General features: G+C 35.4%; 1 long non-coding RNA gene across 1 annotated transcript; it reads right to left on the bottom strand.

Moving 5' to 3' along the window:
* Positions 1 to 15,744: 15,744 nt before the first annotated feature.
* Positions 15,745 to 16,710, bottom strand: LOC145120631 (uncharacterized). The gene is made up of 3 exons (XR_013714269.1): positions 16,429 to 16,710; positions 16,147 to 16,336; positions 15,745 to 16,048 (listed from the first exon to the last, which is right to left on the bottom strand). It is a non-coding gene; the product is annotated as an uncharacterized LOC145120631 (long non-coding RNA).
* Positions 16,711 to 19,966: the final 3,256 nt, after the last annotated feature.

Genomic DNA, 19,966 nt, shown 5'->3' with positions numbered 1-19,966 from the left:
AAGGCGTTATGAAAAAGAGGTTTGAGATGAGTTCGTTGGGTGAAATGACCATGTTTTTGGGGCTTCAGGTCCAACAGAAGTCAACCGGAATCCTGCTCCCTCAAGCCAAGTATGTGGAGGATATGCTGGAGAAGTTCGGGTTCCGAGACGCTAAACCTGCATTGACATCGATGGCCGAAAGACCCATGCTGACTCCGGATACTGATGGTGAACCCGTAGATCAGACCGACTACAGATCGATGATCGGATCGTTGATGTATCTAACTGCAAGCAGACCAGACATCATGTTTGCAGTTTGTCAATGCGCTCGATATCAGGCCAATCCTAAACTTTCACATCTTATTGCTGTCAAAAGAATCTTTCGGTATCTCAAAGGCAACCCAAAATTGGGTCTTTGGTATCCGAAAAATTCTGAATTTGATTTATATGCTTTTGCTGACAGTAATTATGGAGGTTGTGAGCTTGACAGGAAATCAACTTCAGGAGGATGTCAATTTCTCGGTGATCATCTGGTGTCGTGGCAGTGAAAAAAACAGCACACCGTCTCAACCTCAACAGCAGAAGCGAAATATGTTGTTGCCTCTGCTTGTTGTTCTCAAGTTATCTGGATCCAACATCAGCTGTTGGATTACAGTTTGAACTACCTAGAAACCCCTATTTTTTGTGATAATGAGGCTGCAATTCAGATCGCAAAAAATCCAGTCCAACATTCGAAAACCAAGCACATTGATATCAAATTTCATTTCATCAGAGATTGTTTTGAGCATTCGCTCATTCGGCTGGAACAGGTTCCCACTGCTAATAATGTGGCGGATCTATTCACAAAGCCGTTTAACAAAGCTCGATTCGATGTGCTTGTGAGCTTTTTGAAAATGATACGTTTTCAGGACTAATTTTTGCTTTAGGTTAGTTTAAATTTGCGCATTTTAATTTCATTCTCTCCCATGCACAAATTTAGGGGGATAAATATACAAAAACCAAACAAAAATTTAAAAAATTCAAAATCCAAAAACATTAGAAAATCAAAAAATCAAAAATATGTTGCTGATAGTTTTTGTTTGTAGGTGATGTGTTGGGAAGTGATATAATCATGTGATAACAGGCAATCTGAATCTGTGTAAGGTACCAAAGTTGAATTGTCTAAGCTCTTTTTTCGATGCGCTGGTAGGCACGAAAGTTTTTAAAATGGACTTGACTAGGATCAGATGAACTTAAGGAATTTAGAGACCTGACAAATCTTGACCTAGATAGTTCCATTTAGCCTGACAATACGACGCTTGGGTAGGTTGAGCAGAGAGATATACATGGGAATCTGCGGATACATTAAATGATTTGTATCTAGAACTGTGGATTAACTTTTCCTCGATGTGCGGACTTTGTCCTTAATTCCGGTATTGACTGGGCAATTGGGGAATTCCGATAAATTAGGTCTGTAGAAAGTTATTTTCTTTCTTTCTTACTGTCAGTCATATGTTACCTCCTCTGTGTGATCGAAATATCCGACCTGGACTGCAACATATGCAACTCTGTCTCTCTGCATCTTCTTCTATGCTATTCTTCCTACTTGTTAGCCATATGTTGTCTCCTTTGCGTGATTAACAATCCGACCTGGTACACAGCATATGTAACCTTCTACTTCTCAATCCATCTAAACTCTAGTTAGTCATATGTTTCACTCTCTGCGTGATTGGAAGATATCCGACCTGAGTGTACAACATATGCATTCTAAATCTGACTTCTTCCTTAATAATTGTCTGCTCATCTGAAGTAAGGAGTATTCTGGAAGTCCTTGATTATTGGGGTATATCAGGAAGCGGGAAACACGTTCTAGTACAACCAAAATTGAACATTTATAGGTTGTCTGTAGATCTCGTTGCTCAATTTAGGTGGACAACAATATCCTTGGTCGTCGTCAGCTGAATGGTCCTTAGGAAGTTTATCTAGGAACATAGGATCAAAATGTCTTGTAACTTATAGCATGTCCAAAAATTTGTCACAATTTTTCGTGCTTAAGTGGACCACAATACCGACGATCGACCAGACATGGACATGAAGGTAGAAGTACCGATAAGTGGATTAAGGCTGTCTAACAACTTTGATCCCAATATCACAAAAATATTATTAGCGTTAGTTGAGGTGAAATTAGTGTTAATTTATTTTAATTTCAATTTTATTTTTATTTTTTATTTTTTATTTTTTATTTTTATTTTATTTTCATTTTTTCAAATACTAAAATTTTTAAATAATAATAATAATATTTTAGTTTGATTTTTAAAATTTGTTTCATTTTATTTTTATTTTATTTTTAGTCCTCAAAATGTTTTATTTTTAAAAATTTTGGGTATTGGACTTTATTTTTAAAGCATTATGGGTAGCAGCCCATAGATTTTGGACCGAGTATATAAGGTTTTCAGTTCCAGCCGAAAACTCTTTACCTCTTCATTTTGTTTGTCCTGGCCGTAAACCCTGATTTTCTCTCTCTACTCTTTGAAATTTTTTGTGAAATTGACTGATTGTACGTGCAGGTATGCTATTTTCGATCCTCAAAATGCCATTCTCGCATCAAATCGACCTGTATTGAGGGTGTAATCGAAGAAAAATCGTTTTCGAAGTTTACGGCCATGAGCTTACGACCAGAGCTTACGGTTAGAGATTACGGCCAGGGGCTTACGGCCATGAGTTTATGGCCGTGAACTCCCTTTGACCGTAAACTCAGTTTTGGTCAACAAAATTTGATTTTTCATCATATAATTCATTTAAGAGTCTAATTAACCTGTTTCAAGAGTAAAACACAAATTTTAAATGTTTAAATACATTGTTTTCTCACTTGGCTCGGTTTGTGCAGGTTGAAATGGCAGATCTAAAATTCTCACAACTTGGCAATTCTTTTGGCTGATCCTCATGTTGCTCATGGAGAGTTCAAGTCAATGATACATGGATTAAGGGAATGTTGCCTGACCACTGCTCTTACTGTGAATCCACCAATTTATCAAGGCATAATCAAAGAATTCTGGAGGTCAGCTGACGTAAAGAAAGGAGAAGATGGATCTGTATCTGTTGAAGCTATTGTAAAGGGTTGCAAAATCATCATAACAGAACAATTCATCAGGGACGTTCTGAAAATCAACGATCAATCTACCTTCCCTACTGAGATTGAAACCGATCAAGTTCAGGAATTTCTCAACAAGATGGGCTATGAAGGCGAATTTCCTCCAACAACGAAGAAGCTGCTACCACCTTACTGGAGGTTCTTAGCTCATGTCTTTGTGAGCTGCATATCAGGAAGAAAATCTGGCGCGGATGAAATTTCTTTAAGGAACACAGTTGCCATCATTTCACTTGTTGCGGGACTGGGTTTCAACTTCTCTAAGTTCATTCTTGACGAGCTGATTGTAAACATCAAAGGAAAAACAAGGGACAAGTTCTTGATGTATCCAAGGTTCATTCAAGTGTTCATCAACGAGCAATTTCCTGCGATGGTTAAAGAAGGAGAAACTCTAGACATGAAGTCTCTTGGGCCAAACACTGTCGGGCTAATAAAGCAAAATCGAAGGGGAAAAGTTACTTTTCAAGGAAAGTATCCCTTAGTGAAGTTTGGTATGTTTGTCGATTCAAGCGAGGCATCTGAGACTCATGAGTCTTCAGACCGCGTAACTTCTGAAGACACTGTCATTTCCGAAGAAGATGTTATTCCTGTATTAGATCACGAAGATAATGTAGTTATACCTGTTGCTGTAGTGGCTAAAGAGCATAACTTGCAATTTGTGCATGTTGAGAGTGACTACAATGAGGGAACGATGGAGGATGCAACTGAAAATGAAGGAGATGATGATGATTCGTTTAATGATATTGATCTTTCAAGTTTTGACAAGGATGACATTTCTTTGAATTTTGGAGGCAATGATAACCTCTTGTCCAATGAAGACCTTGACTCGTTTTTTGACAGTATTTGTGATGTTGCTCATCCAGCAATGGAGATAAGGGATACAGAAGATGTTCTTGAAACAACGCCTCCTACTTCCAACCAAATAACTGACACTACAACTCCTATGGAGACAACTTTAGGGATTCCTCCCCTTGAGGATGTTATTCCTACTACTGAGCCATCTGTGAGTGAACCGTTGACGACTCAGACCTCCCAGTCTCTATTGAAAAGGAGAAGACCTGATCCGAGGCAGGGAGTATTCATTCCAGAACAATCTCAAGGCCATCTGACTCAACCAACAACTACTTCAACAACTACTTTTGCTGCTAATTCATTTGTACCATCCCACAAAGGACCAAGCACCATTCTTGAAGTTGGTGGTTCATCAGCTCCCCCGGGATCATCTCCTCCTAGGCCTTTTATGATGCTGCCTCTGAGAGGCTTGCTATGCATCTGGCCCAACAACAAAGCTCAGTGCCTTCCTCCCGCGCTAAAGGAATTTCTATAGAGGAAAGCCACTCAGGAGAGGATGATTCCACCATGCACGAACTTAGAAAGGAGATCGGCGTGCTAAACCAGAAAAACATTGAGCTTGATATTCGTGTAGCTGATCTTGAACCCGAAAAAGCTCAGCTTAACATTCGTGTTGCAGATCTTGAAGCAGATAAGACTCTGAAATCAAAGCAAATCTCTGATCTGCAAACACACCTGGGAACCATAACTGCATGCTACTTTGACTTGAAGAAGAAACTGGCAGAGGAACTTGGCGACAAGTTCAAATCACCCGTTCAAGAATTCAATTTTGGTCATTCATCTCAAGATCCCCCTGTTGACCCGCCCGCTGAAAGAAGAATTCGGATCGTTGATCGTTTTGAAAAAGAACCAGTTCAAGCACCCAATGTTGCTACACTAAAACGCGCCAAATTAGCAGCATTCGTCAAGAAAAAGCAACTATCGTTCAAGAAGAGCTCAGATCAGAATGCTCCTGGAGATCAACCCAAAGTCACCGTCACTGATCTTGAAAAGAAAAGATTTGGACACAAGTACGGTGATAGATCAGGAATTGTCTCATGGGGCTTTCATGATAGGGTAAACATGTGGATAGTGAGACGCAAAAGCTCAAACTTCGAGTATTACAAAGACTTCCATGATTTCAGTTCATGGACAAGGGTTGATCTTTCAGAACTATCTAATACTCCATTTTCAAATCCATCAGGTGATCCACGGGCAACTCATTTCAAGCTTTATTTGGAGAACCAAGTAAAGAAGGGATTTCCTAACATGAAGACTGTTGGGTCCATCATTAAAAGATTCCCTGACATACTGGATCCCAAGACAAATCAGCCTTTCCAGACTATGATGTGGCCACCGACCAACCAAGTTAGGCAGATTCCTATGTTACAAAACTTTTGTGATGGATCTCTTGTGAATATGCTTTACTGGGTGTATGATGAAACCACTGCGACTGCTATCATTAAGTTTCAAGATGGTTGTTTTCGCCTGTTCGACAAAAGAGACCTACTTCAATTCGGAAAGTGGGATATTCATCATTTGGCACAACATCAGATCAAAGTGGCTGAAGAGATCTTCGAGAGTGCTGCTAAAGAATACATGTCAATGGTTGTGGAGATCATCGCAAAAGAGATGTGTAGTGGCACGATGGGGGGGGGGGGGGTCCGATGTGCTTATCGTTGAAAAGGACTAATTCAAAGCTAGCCTCAAACCAAGGGGGAGATTGAAGGGTCTAGTTTATAGTTTGGGCTAGGCTATCTGATGTATAGGTCTTAATGGGTCTTTTGTCATGTAATAGAGTTGTTTGGATGTGTTTACGGCCATGAACAGGTTTACAGCCGTAAACCTGTTTACGGTCAGCCTTTCCCCTTTATATAGGGCTTGTCAGAGTCTGTCAGTGGTTGTTGAGTCATAGAGTTTACGGTCCATGTGTGTGTGTCCAAGTTGTACCTGACGTTTCTTTGATATAAACGTGTGCAAAGCTTGGTTTAATCTTCTTCTACTCCATTCTAATCTTATTTGATTGTTATTTGTTTGATCGCTGGTTCGGATCTTAGATTTCAGGGCCTTACAGGTTAAAGGAGTACCATTTAACAACATAAACTGGGCTTTACCAAAGCCTTCAACAACGGTCGACATGCCCGAAATTGTTGTCACTGAAGTTACTTTAGGCGTAATGTTGATAAAGTAATCCTTGCATTTTAGGATAGTATGAGTGGTACCACTATCAACCAGACAATCAACCAACCCAATATACGTGCCTAAAGGTAAAAATAATTTAAATTCGACCACACATAGAAAGTAATTTCATAAAGAGAAAACTTTACGTTATTTCGAGAAACATGATCGACGTAAAACAAACCATAATCCAAAAGATAGATAATATCTAAATGGGAAAGCATAATCCAAAAGGATAAAAAATATATATATAATCATGGAGCTGAACAATAGCTCTATTTTTCCATTTTAGCCATAAAATAAGGGGTCTCAAGGAATGTGTTTGTTTCGATAGCATTTGCTTCAACTTTTCTTCCCAACTTTTCTTCCTTTATGATAGTTTTGAACTTCTTCGAGCGTAGCGTTACAAGTCTGTTGCATATAACTGTAAGTACCAAATTTGTAACACAAAGTTTGCTCATTAGCATAATTTGTTACTTTAGTACGACAACCCTATTGCTGTTGTTCTTAGTACGAGATTGCATGGGAGCCACAGGACGTTGGTCGGATTAGAATCCAAACCTCGCTTGGATTTGCGAGCTTTAGGCTTACCATGATTCCTTGGTTTTAGGGATGACTAGCCCTTGTCTCAGTTCCCATTTCATGGTTGACAACCATGAACATTATTAGCATCAGGCATTGGCATTGGTTTTGTCCTAACTGGACGAGAATTGTTATTTCTCATTAAAATGATGCTATTTTTTATCCAATAGCAATTGGGTAATAATCTCAGGGAACGTTGAGAACTTGCACTGACAGTATTGATTTTAAAGCAAGTTGTCGAAACTAGGAATGGTGGTGTAAGTCTTCCCTAATAAGTCAACATTAGTCAATTGTTGACCACAGTAGTATAGAAGTGAACGGATCAATATTGCATTAATTATCATATAAAAACGACAGGTTTATATGTTTTTGGTTTTTAGTAGCACAAACATTTTTTCGAGATGGTTGGTTCGAGAACCACTATTTTTGCTAGACTGAACTTTGTTTTCAAAACAACAGGTTCGAGAAACACAAGTGTAAATGGTTTTTTCATAATCGAACGACGGGTTGATTGGGAGAAATTGATGCAACAACGGTATATAAACACATTCAGGGAAAAGATTATTTATTCAACCCTTTTTGGTAGCTCTATTCGAATACGGCCATGAAAAATGGTGAGGATGGTAAGTGCGTACCATTTTAATAACCGGTCTCATTAGGATATAAATAACCTCCTATAACTTTCCTAGACATCGTATTTAAAATAGTTGAGCCTAGTTGAGGATAATTCATAATTTTTCCAACATAAATATGAATATATAAATTTTGTAAATGATAAACACAAATTTTTTTTAAAAAAATCATTTTTAAGTAAAAGAAAAAAAAAACTTTTTATTTTTTTCATTTCAATGTTAAGAGTTTTGAAACAACTTTTTAAGCCATATACTAAAAGACAAAAAAAACATTGATGTCACGTAAATAAATAATTATTGCCTTCAATTTCTTAAAAATTGAGTTTGTAAATGGATCAAGAAAAGTTTCTTCATAAATTCATTCCAAAACATGATATGTGATGTGTTTTCTTAATTCCATTAAACGATCGACCAAACAAAACGATAATGAAAATGAACTTCATATATTCTTAATCTAAATAAATATGTATTTTCATTTGGAATTTCAAAAACACGTTTTAATTTTGAAGATTTCCAAAAATTATTAAACATCAAAAGAAAACTATTTCATTTTTCTTTGGACAACATAAAAAAATCCAAAGAAATTGTTCTTTTTCCGATTTTGATTTCCCATTTTTTATATGAAAGCACAACTACAAGATCATAAAAAGAAAAAGAATGAGGTGAAATAAACGAGTTATCCAGAAAATCTTACTTGAGGATTATAGAGAATAATAATCTCGAACTTCTTATTTTTTTTGTTACTCTTTGAGCGACAAAAGTGGATTATGAGGCATCCATCCTTCAGCAAAGTGTTGATAGCATGTTGTATGACAAATTATCTCAACTCAAAGGATCATGAAAACATTTTCAGTAGACATAGAAGTGTTTACAAGTGTTTCTAGAGATACATGATATATACAAGACAAATACATAACACCCCTATTTGGTAGAGTTTGGGTAAGCAAATGGGTGTAGACTTTATGTACTTATAAAGGTGATAAATGTGAGCAACCATTCGTCTTCATATGAGTTACAACATGTATAGAATTATACTACTGGTTGGTATTTTTCTTTATAACAAATAAAAGTTATTTACAGTTTTGGTTCCTAGGGTTTACATCCATTTATATGTGTGGTAAAATTACCTATATACCCTATTTTTATTTTATGATATTTTAACATATTAATAAAGGGTTAATAACCTAAAAAGGTAACGAACTTTGGTCTTTGTCCATATTTAGGTAACCATGTTTTTTTCGTTCACATTTGACCATTGAACTTGTTTGACCTGTTCAAAATAGGGTAATATGACTGGTAATTACGATAGTATTACCCTATTATGAACATGTCAAACAAGTTTATTGGTCAAATGTGTACAAAAAATAACATAGTTACCTAAATATGGACAAAAACCAAAGTTTCTTACCCGTTTTGGTAATACTGGACAAGAACCGTCTCAGGGACTGTGCCTTGGGATCAGGCTCCGACAATCAATGAACAATTATGTTAGGCTTGGTCTGGCCCAGTTTAGTCCCGGCTAGGCTGTGTTTTTAGGTCCTTACAGCACATACATCCTAGCCCTTTAAGCGTATACAACCTAACCCCTAATTAGTTGGGCCTAAATTGGGTTGGCCCAAGACTTGACCATCTCCTCATACACAAATACCGGAGAACCCAATTTCATGTCATATCAATGGATCTTATGACTACTTACACTTAACATCAAGAACCCAATATTACCAAAATAGGTAAGGAACTTTGGTTTTTGTCCATATTTAGGTAACCATGTTTTTTTCGTACATATTTGACAAGTAAACTTGTTTGACTTGTTCATAATAGGGTAATGTTACCGCTAATTACCAGTCACATTACCTTATTTTGAACAGGTCAAACAAGTTCAATGGTCAAATGTGTATGAAAAAAAAACATAGTTACCTTAATGTAAACAATGACTCAAGTTCATTACATTTCTAGTTCATTAACTCATTAATAAACTACAGGGGCCATTTTATAAATTAAATAAAGAAAGCCCTAAAAACTTTGTGGCTTCATGCTTTCTCTTCAACCACCACACTCTTTCATTGGATGTAGCCAGAAAGCCAATGTTCCTCCTTCCATTAACCTTATTGAAACATACGTATATGGAAATAGACCATGACGTGCATATATTTTACAAACAAATGTTTTCATGATGGGAAGTGTGATCGTGAGCAATGCATCTACCTCTAGTTTGAGGCCACCAAAGTTTACTACTCCTACTATGTCCTATATAATATTTACCTCATTATGTAAGTTATAAAGAACTGATTCTTGATTTCTTGTCTGAAAATTATTGTTGGAGATTAATTTATGAAATATTGGATATGTTGGGACGTGTTGTTACATGGCACCAGAATATTGTTTTTTGATTGACAAAGCCGATATTTACAACTTTGGAGTATTGATTATCATGATTGATTTATGGTCGAAGACTAGTACATGTTATACCATCACCGATGAAGCCTGAGAACATAAATTTGACAAGTTATCGGAAATTGTCTCAAGGCGGTGCGGGGGTGAATGGTGTTTGTTGGTGGGTGATGGGTCGTGGGTGGGAGTGATGATGGTAGTGATTGTGGTGTTGGTGTTGACAATAGTCATTATGGTGGTGTTGCTCAGGGTGATGACTTTGACAATGGATGTAATGGCACTCCTAGAATATTGAGCGTCAAAGATGGAATCAAAAACGAACTTTATCCCTCACTAAAAAAGTGATGGATTAGAGAGAGATCAACGACAAAATTTTTGCTAATGTTCCGGCAGGGGGTTAGAGAGGGATTATCGACAGATTTGTGATAAACATATCTTCCTCGTTGTTCAGATGGTATTGTGTTCTGATCAACGACGATCAACGACGGGCATACGACGAGTATGGTGGTGGTGATTGTGGTTGATTTTTCTAGAAAATGTAAGTTAGAATGATGGTGAGTGGTGGTGGTGGTGGTGGGGTGTTATACGTATTAAAATATTAAATGTCAAAAACATAATGAATAAAAAATGAAAGAATGAAGATAATATGGTAATTTAGAAGTATTTAACATACGAGAGTTAATTTTTCGAAAATTACATGGATGAGTCATGTTAAAAATTGAGAAGATGGTTTGAAACTACACATTAATGTAAATAACAGGGACCAAAACTGTAATTTACTCACCAAATTTATTGATGATTACTACGTATACTTTTGTTTGTGATCTAATTTATTTAACATTTGACATGCATAGCTTCGACACAATGCCAAGTAGTAGTTGATCAATGATTGAATGGTGATGCCATGCATGACATCCTTCAACCTTTTCGCACATAGTTTAATAATGTAATGGTCATCTTATAGTTACTAAACAAGGTCTCATTAAAATCTTAGATTTTTTCCAACTAATTAATTAGACCGTGTAAAAAGTCAATGCTAAAATAACTGTCACGCCTCCATTTCTATTAATGAACATGATTTAAATAAAATTATCCGATCATGTCACAAAATGCGTTTTAAAGTTTCAACAATCCATAAGTTAAAGATGTGGGGAACACAAATATGGTATGTTGGGTTATTATCATGTAATCAATCATTTAGAGGGTAATTACATCCCACATTATTGCTACAGTTACAGCTTCTGAAAATGAAGTGTTACAATACATTTCCATCGGGTGGCCTCACAAGCGAGGCTACATAGTGCTAAAGTGCCGTGATTTGACCCACCTAAAATTATAAATTATAAAGTTTATAACTATCTATATACAAAAAATATTTAGGACTTACCTTAAATATTTTGAAGTATCTACCTTAATGTGTTCCGGAAAAAAGAAAAGAAAAGAAAAAGATATAAAACTATATAGTATAAGACATATTATATGTGTGGCATTATAGATAATAACAGAAATATTATATTTGTTGCATGAAAGAGTTTCACATTGACTCCAATAAGAAAACGGTGAAGTGGTTTTCTACGCCATGAGTTTGCCGGTTTAGACGGACTAATTCTAAGTATAAGTTGGTTTAGTCAAAATATTAAGAAAGTACCCGTTTAGGTTCGGTCCTTTCACTACCAATTTTTATACATGTTGAACCACTTATTTTTCACGAGCAAACCGGCTAATTCTAAGTATAAGTTGGTTTAGTCAAAATTTTAAAGAAGAACCGGTTTGGGCTCGGTCCTTTCATGACCAATTTTTATACATGCTGAACCACTTATTTTTCTAGTTGAACCGACCCGGTTGAATTGGGTTTTCTGTTGAACCGACTTGGTTCAAATTAGTTAGTGAACTACGTGGTTTTCTATTCTAGACTCTCCCCTAGGTGGCCTGATACTTCATTTTATCAAATCAGTTTTCATTCCATAAAAACATGTTTATGTATAAGAATAATGCAAAATTGAATTTCTATATATTATAATGTAATATTATAAATAGTAATGTAACTTACTTTCAACAACAGAGTCAACATAGAAAATAGGTACATCATATTTTTTTTAGGACGGAGTAATAGGTACATCATGTAATACAACAGTAATATATGGTATGTTTCTTTTGTAATCAAGCTTACTTTTAGTTGCCTTCCTAGCAAGCTTTGTTTTGAAATTGCTGATGGAGTATTACATGTTACCATACGAATCTTTAATAATCTACCACTAAAATTTCACATATTCTTCACAGTTAAAATAAAAATAAAGTGTATCACTCATCTTCACCTTCGATGTTGGTTTAGGTATATAAAACAACATCATCATTTAAAACACAACTATTGATGTGTATATTATTTTGTTTCTATTTGAGTTTAGCAACCATTGCTTGACTTTCAAGAGTTGCTTCATATTGCCCCTTATGAAGGTCCATTGATATATTCACTACCACATAAACTGAGCATTTAAAAACAACTAAACTTCTTATGACTGATCTTTTGAATATAGTAAATGTAATCTACTTTATCATAAGTAACCAAATCACTTTTTATCTAACCATTAAATACTTTATTTTTCTTCTCTATGAGCTTAACCATTCTTTCTTGATGTGTAAGAGTTGTTTTATGTCTTATTCTAGCAACGTCCATTGGTCTACCTATTACCATAGAAACTAATCATTTAAAAAGGTATTTTGTACAAATAACTGATTGATTTGTCACTAAAAACAATTAAACTACACATAACGGACTCATCACATATTAATTCAATCGTTTAAGTTTTACTACTTAAAATCATTAAGTAGTATATTCAAGTTAGCAATGCCACATTAGGAAAATAATCTACTTTGCATCATAATTAAATAAATCACTTTTCTTGAACCATGAAATGTAAGTAAGAAGACAATCCAATATATTTATATGCATCAAAAACATCATATAATTAACAATAATTTTCACACTACGTACTTTTCAAACTACATGTATCTATACATTTTTACTTAAAAAACATCAAATTCTAATTTCAAGTAACCAAGGAGTCTTTAGTAACTCTAAACGTAATATAGTTCCTAATTTTCATTCTAGTAATTTGTTAAAAATACTTCTAATCTCCTTTTTAACACTACATGAGTAGTTTGTGCTCCAGTCCTCTTTCTACTATTTTGATAACAATGTAGCTTCATAATAAACTGTAACACCCGTTTTACAAGATGCATCAGTGGTGACCTAAAGGAGTCGATGTTTGGTTTTTGAAGAAAATTATTTGCCACGACGAGTTGTATGTATACCCACGATGTGGAATTGATTTTTATGATCGCACTTTTCTAGTGAGCACCACAACGTGGCAAGTAGTGTGCCACGACGTGGTTGTTGTGGCAGCCCAAGCCCATGATCTTTTAGGGTTTCTTCTGTATTTAAAGCCTCTAACTTCAAGGTTAGGGCATCCTCTTCAACCTCCAACCTTCCAAAATGAAACCCTAGCCTCCATTTCACCACTTTGAGCTTCTCATCTCCTCTTTCCTCCATTTATGAGCTTTTGGTGTTGATTTTGATGCCTTGAAGAAGAAGAATGTGTTCTTGGTGCATAGATATAGCAATCAAGTTTCCTCACCACCGTGGAGTATATATTTTGGAACATTATATGTCATCAAGTTCCAACCTTTATGTGTCATGCTTCTAGATCTAGGATTTTATGCTTTGTTCTTTATGTTTGGGGTAGTTTAAGTGTTTGGATTCCATAAAGTTGGCAACTTTATGGATCCTTGGGGTCCCTTTGAGGTTTGGTGTGCTAGATCTGAAGTTTAGATGATTTTTGGTTCCTGCATAAGAATTTGACCTCATTTTCACCATTCTGACCTAACCAAGTTCAAGATATTCATTGGACATGTATGAACATAAAGCAAGGGTTTTATGAAGCTTATTGACATTTGGAAGTATTCTGGAAGAGATAAGTATATGGCTTAATGGATTAAGGGATTAATCCATTAACTGGTTTATGGATAGTTCCCACGACATGGCAACCTGTTTACCACGTCATGGCGAGTGGATTCTTCATGACTGTTTTGTCGAAGGATTGCTATTTCATGGCAGGTTCATGGACATGACATGGTGATCAGTTGTGTTGATATTGGTTGTTGACTGTTGAGTTTTTGACCAGTTTTACTTTTGGTCAAACTTTGAGAGGTGTTGAGCTATAGTCTGAGGTTTAGCTAATGATTGGTATAGGAGGTTCATGTAGCTAATTCTATAGGACTTTGAGTAGTAGATTTCAAGTCTTCGTTCAGGTGAGTCTTCTCACTATATTACCTATGTCATAGTAGGGTGCATACCAGACCAACTGGGCCTTATTTGTTGATTGTTGTTTATATTGTTGTGATGTATGTGATATTTAGGACTGTTGATAGTCCTCGGGACTTTTCATAGTCTCAGGGTTGCTGATAACCCATAGATGATTATTATGCTATGTTGTATGTGATATTTTGGGTTACTCGCTAAGCTTTGTGCTTATAGTTGTCGATTCATTTTTTTCTGGTACTTATCAGATTGCAAAGGCGGGATTGTACACACATCAACAGTTTTATGATTTGAGATTTCGCATTGGCTTACTTATAACTCTGTTTTTAAATTATGGCTTATGAACAATTGGTGGACTTGAATGTAACTTTAATAAAATGGGTGTTTATTTTTTTTTAAAAATGATTTTTTTTCTTATAGATTTTGGGACGTTACAAGTTGGTATCAAAGCCCGCGTTTGAGGGATTTGGATGAACACTCATGTGATTCCAAGCTCAAACTAAGGATCTGAGGATTTCCACAAGTCTATTGAAAAATATAATTTTAAAAAGGAGAAAAGAGAATGCGATGTGTACAATCAGCTAGAGATCAAGTAAGTGATTCCAAAAATATCCATACATGTTTGATGTGATATTGATGTTATAGTCTGAATTTCATGCTAGAAGTATCCAAAGGATCTGCTCAGGGTTGCATGCTGGAGTTCCTGCTTAGCATAGATGCCTTTTGTTTGTGATATGTGAAGTATTAGATATAAATGATAGTGTGTAGGCTAAGGATCTTCAGGAATTTATGTTAGGATTTCCTGATCTTTATGATGCCTTATTGTCGGTTGGTTTTTTCTTCTTGAAAGTTGCTTGCTTTGTTCTATGTGAAAACTATATTGATGTTAGTTAACTATTAGGCGAATACATTAAGTTGCATGCCACGAAGATTAAATAATTTTAGAATGTTTGATTTGGCCCTATTGGCGCAGCTCTTATCTGAGTCCAACCATTGTAGTGCGGGATCTTTTAGTCGAATGACTGTTGAATCCTCGTTGCATGTACTTGTATTCATAAGATAGTTAGTTGGCATTTGTTGAAGTTTCTGCTGCATCTAATAGCAGCAGGGTGGGGTGGGAATTCCTAGTGACCTAGGAAGAGTTCTAGAATGTGCTAGTGCAGGCACTTTCGTATGAGGAAACGAGGAAACTAAGGTGAGAATCTAGGAAGTTTGTGGTGGCTTTTTAACATATGGGTATGTTGGTACACATAGCAGTGGTGGAGTTCATAGTGACCTAAGAAAAGTGTTAATATTACATCCCCGGCCGGCGGCGGAAATGTCAGGTAGTGCAACGTATGGATATTAGATCATACCAATGTTGCAGAAAACGCTAGACGTTAGCTAGTCGGTCAACTGGGGTCTAGGGATTAATCGGATATGTGGGGATTAATCGGGGATTAATCGGAGACCATTAATTATTAAGAAAAGTATTCAAAAGTTTATAAATCTAACTTTAATCCTAAAAATATAAGTAAATAAGCATAAAAATTTCATAATAAGTTTAATCCCCGTCACTTGATTTTGTTCCCAAAATATCCTTTTGAGTAATGCATCCAATCGGTTGCTGCCAAAAGCTATTTAATTTAACCTGCAATATCAATATGATCCTTAATCACCAAACAATATGATCCTTAAATTCAACACCCAATAGCCCATACGAGTAATTATAATCAACCAAATTTAGGATGCTCACATCATGCTTAAAAAACAACTTCAAGTGTTTTACAACATAACAATTTACCTGTTAAGTTAACAGGGGAAGAGACTAAAATCGCCAAAATACAAATTAGAATCAAGCAATAATAGAGCTAATGTTGGTAAGTTGGTATACTTGTTTAACCAAAATCTAATGTTAGTATACATGTTAACATCTGTTTACAGCATAAATCATGTTTGTTTACACTCCGAATAAACCAAAATAAGCTTTGATTTGAGAGACATGGTCTCTCCTTTGGATTCCTTAATAGCCTGTTAAAAGAGTACACAAGAAGATATATGGTAAGAATAGATCCAATCTGGAAAATAATCAAAGCTAAACGCATAAAGAAACCGATCACCAAACAAACCTTTGAGCAAGCCAGGTGATATTAGTGATGTGTAAACCAAAATCAATAATCAAACACGTAATCGAAAATAGAAGAAAAACATATTGACCAGTTGAAAAACAAATCTGGGTTTTCATTCCTTTCCAAGCTCCAATCAATACGGGCCTTCCTTCAAAACGAGGCTGTAATCATGGCGACTGTGGTGACTTTTCTGGAAGCAGGTCTCAAGATGAGTTTTAGCTTTACAGCTTATATGATAAGTTTCATGAAGAAAGAACCAAAAGTAGCTTGAGAAGAACTAACCTTTGTCGATGAGTATTTCGAAGTCGAGAAGATCTAATCTGGAGTAGTACACAGCGTCGGAGGAGAAGGCGACTGCGTATTTTGTACACAGAGGTATTTCGAAGTCGAGAATGCCACGACGATGTACCGGAGCAAAAGGCGACGAAGATGTAGCAGAGCAAAAGGCGAGAATGCGACCGTCAGTGGTTCAATTTCTCAGTTCTTCATTGTTGAGTTGGGGGAGAATACATTTTCCCTGTAATGTTATAATGAGTTAGAAGAGGAACGAACCCTAGAAAAGTTTTCGGTTTGACACTTTTGCCCCCCAATTTATTTGAATCTCCGTTTACCGCGTTTGACCGGTTAGAGTGCCTAGATCCATTATGTCCGATTATCTCCGATTAAGTACGACTTTGACCGGCGTTGACCAAACCCGATTATAGTAACCGATTAGCAATAAACGTAAGCGGTAGAGGTCCGCCTAGCGGCTAGGCGCCGATTAATCGGCCGCCTAGGCCGATTTTTGCAACACTGGATCATACATTGAACAATACAAAACAATATAAAACATAAATATCACTTCCATTATGGCTAAAAATATTACATCAGAATATGATTATGAAATAATAAAATTTTGCTTACAAAGGTGCCTTAACAACTAGGCCTAACTATAACGATAATAAGCTTTTGGTAGCTTCATCGCTAAACCGCTGCTCCCGGAGGTGTTATCTTTCATCTCGTGGTTTCCAAGGAATACATGTGTTTTGAAAACGTCAACATAATGTTGGTGAGCTCACAGGTTTCAGTGTCATATCACTTGAAAATATTTTTTATGTGTAACTTTATTAAGTTAATAAAGTATTTTAATTTAAATTGTTAAGGTATCTCCTAATAGTATTTTACCATTTCTAGATATTAAACTTTTGATGATTTACTTTTTATCACATACTACCATTCTCTTTAGGTTTTCCTCTATAAAATGGAGTACTATATAATCTTATCACATATTGTTTATATTTTTTATTCCATAAGTATGCTATTGGATACTTCTATTTTTAGAGTAATTATACTTTTATTCCAGAAGTATGCTTGCGTAAGGTCATACTTCTATGTATAGTGATTAGGGATCTTTCGTGTGACAGATTAAGTTGGGAATATCATCCAAGCTTAATCTACATAACCGTTTTGTTTTATTAGTTTATTTATTATTTAATTTTATTAAATAGATATATCTTTAACAAAGCCAAACTGGCAGAATTGCGACATAATATCTAACCAATATACGTGAGGAGTGACGACGTGATATAATTTTCTTTGATATAATTTATATTTATAATTATATATATATATATATATATATATATATATATATATATATATATATATTTAACCTTATATATAATTATCTTTGCTTTGATATCTTTGATAGGTTCAGGTTAAGGATAAAACTCAATAACACATTAACCTTAGGTCTTTTATCTTTTCTTTAACTTTCCTACTTAATAATTTTCTATAATTATCATAATATAACTCTTTTGCTTTATATTTGATATTATAACGTATAGATCTCATAATTTTCTTGTACATATATATATATATATATATATATATATATATATATATATATATATATATATATATAATTTTGTCATACATATATACCTTAATTATGGTTAATTTGAAAACAGAATACTTGGGCAGAGTAACGATTATGTACAATAAATATCAATATATTTGATCAGCATTACTTCTAGGTACTATGTTATCCTAGGAAATTGGTCAGTAACGATTAGGTACAGTACATATCCATATATTTCATCAGCATTACTTCTAGATATTATGTTATCCATATAATCTTTTCCTGGTATATCGGGTAGCATAGAGACTAAGCATAATATCATTGATTAAGACTAGGTAGAGTTTCTATCGGCATATTATCCTAACGTATTTATCACATAAACTACTAATATATTACAAATAATAATATTTTGTAAAATAGATACAGTAGTTTTATAACATGTCCCCCACCCCCCATATTTTATAGAACGATAGAAAAAGGGGTTGTGAAACTCACTTTTGAAGCGTGATATCGCTGATGTAGGTTAGAATCGGGACTCGGGACTCGAAGATCGCATCGGGATCGACCGGACTCGAGAATATAAAAATAATTATTAAAATATATATTTAATAAAATTTTCTAAGAATTTCATGAGGAATTTGAAGGAATCCTCGAAGAAAAACGAGAGAGAAATGAATAGAATTGAGTGAGTATCGAATGAGGGTTGTTGCGCCTTTATAGGCAAAAAACTAAAGTGTGCCCTTTGCAAAAGCTGTGCGCCCCGTGCAAATGGGAGGAGCCTAGAGGTGTGCCGTGTCACTTTCCTGGTGGTCCACGTCGCCCTTCTAGAAGATTGCACGCGTCACGACCTTTTTGCTTCTGGCGCATTTCGTAAAACTTTAAAAATCCGTAACTTCTTCATACGAACTCTGTTTTTGACGTTCTTTATATTCACGCGTAGACCTCAACGGGTACTACAACTTTCCTTTAGGTTGTATTGTCTAATTCCGAATTTTATTTTTAGCGCTTATTTTATATGATTTAATGATTTTGCAAAAATTATAACTCTCTCGTACGGACTCTGATTTTGACGATCTTTTTATCAAATTTCATATCTTAAAGAGCACTACGATTTTCCTTTTGGTGACTTTACCCGAAAAGTCAACCATTCTTTCTGTAGCTTTTGACATTAATAGTTTTTATTATGCGGTTGATTTTTATATTTTACAAAAATCATAATTAATTCATACAGAGTCGGATTTTTATGAAATTTATATTTTTCGAATCAGGGTGACACGTACTTTCTAAATATATAATAAAATATATATGTTTTGGCGCACTAATTTTTACGACTTACGGACGATTCGGTTGATTTTTCCTATTTATCTTAATACGACACTTTATATTTCTATCATATATTGATATATATTATGTATTAAGATTTTTATACTCGACATTTGTCAATTTTCGTAAATAACGATCGGTGCCAAAAGTCGCAATTGTTACAGTTAAGGTTTTTTAGTGTGTGCATACATGTGAGAAGAATCCTAGAGGGACAGTCTAGGATTATCAGTAGTATGTGCTTGTGGGAGTATGGGTATCTGCGGTTAGTAGTGGATGTGTGTAGTGACTCAGGAACTTTGAGACAATTCTTAGGACACATACTAATAGGTGTGGAAGATAGTATGGTCCCATACTACTGAAAGCACAGGATCCATATGAGGGTCAGGAAGATTCGAAAAGGTTTATAAGGAGCTAGTGCAAGGTAGATAGTGTGGTATAGAACTAGTGTTAATTATAGTCGTTTCCTTCGGTGCTTGTCTTTCGATGATTGTCGTCCAGGATGAAGGCGAGTCTGGTCATTATTCGGGCATTAGTGGCCAATAAAGATTGGATTTGATTAGTGTAGACATGTGTGAGTTAGTTGATTCAAAGGTCTTGATGGCCTTGTACAAAGTAGTGCCAGTAGAGTCGCGAGACGTAAGTATGAAGCGATTGTGA

The sequence above is a fragment of the Lactuca virosa genome, chromosome 6 (assembly GCF_052849685.1).
Source record: "Lactuca virosa cultivar CGN04683 chromosome 6, Lactuca_virosa_CGN04683_v6, whole genome shotgun sequence".
Taxonomy (NCBI): Eukaryota; Viridiplantae; Streptophyta; class Magnoliopsida; order Asterales; family Asteraceae; genus Lactuca; species Lactuca virosa.
This window is presented reverse-complemented; position numbering and strand designations above follow the sequence as displayed.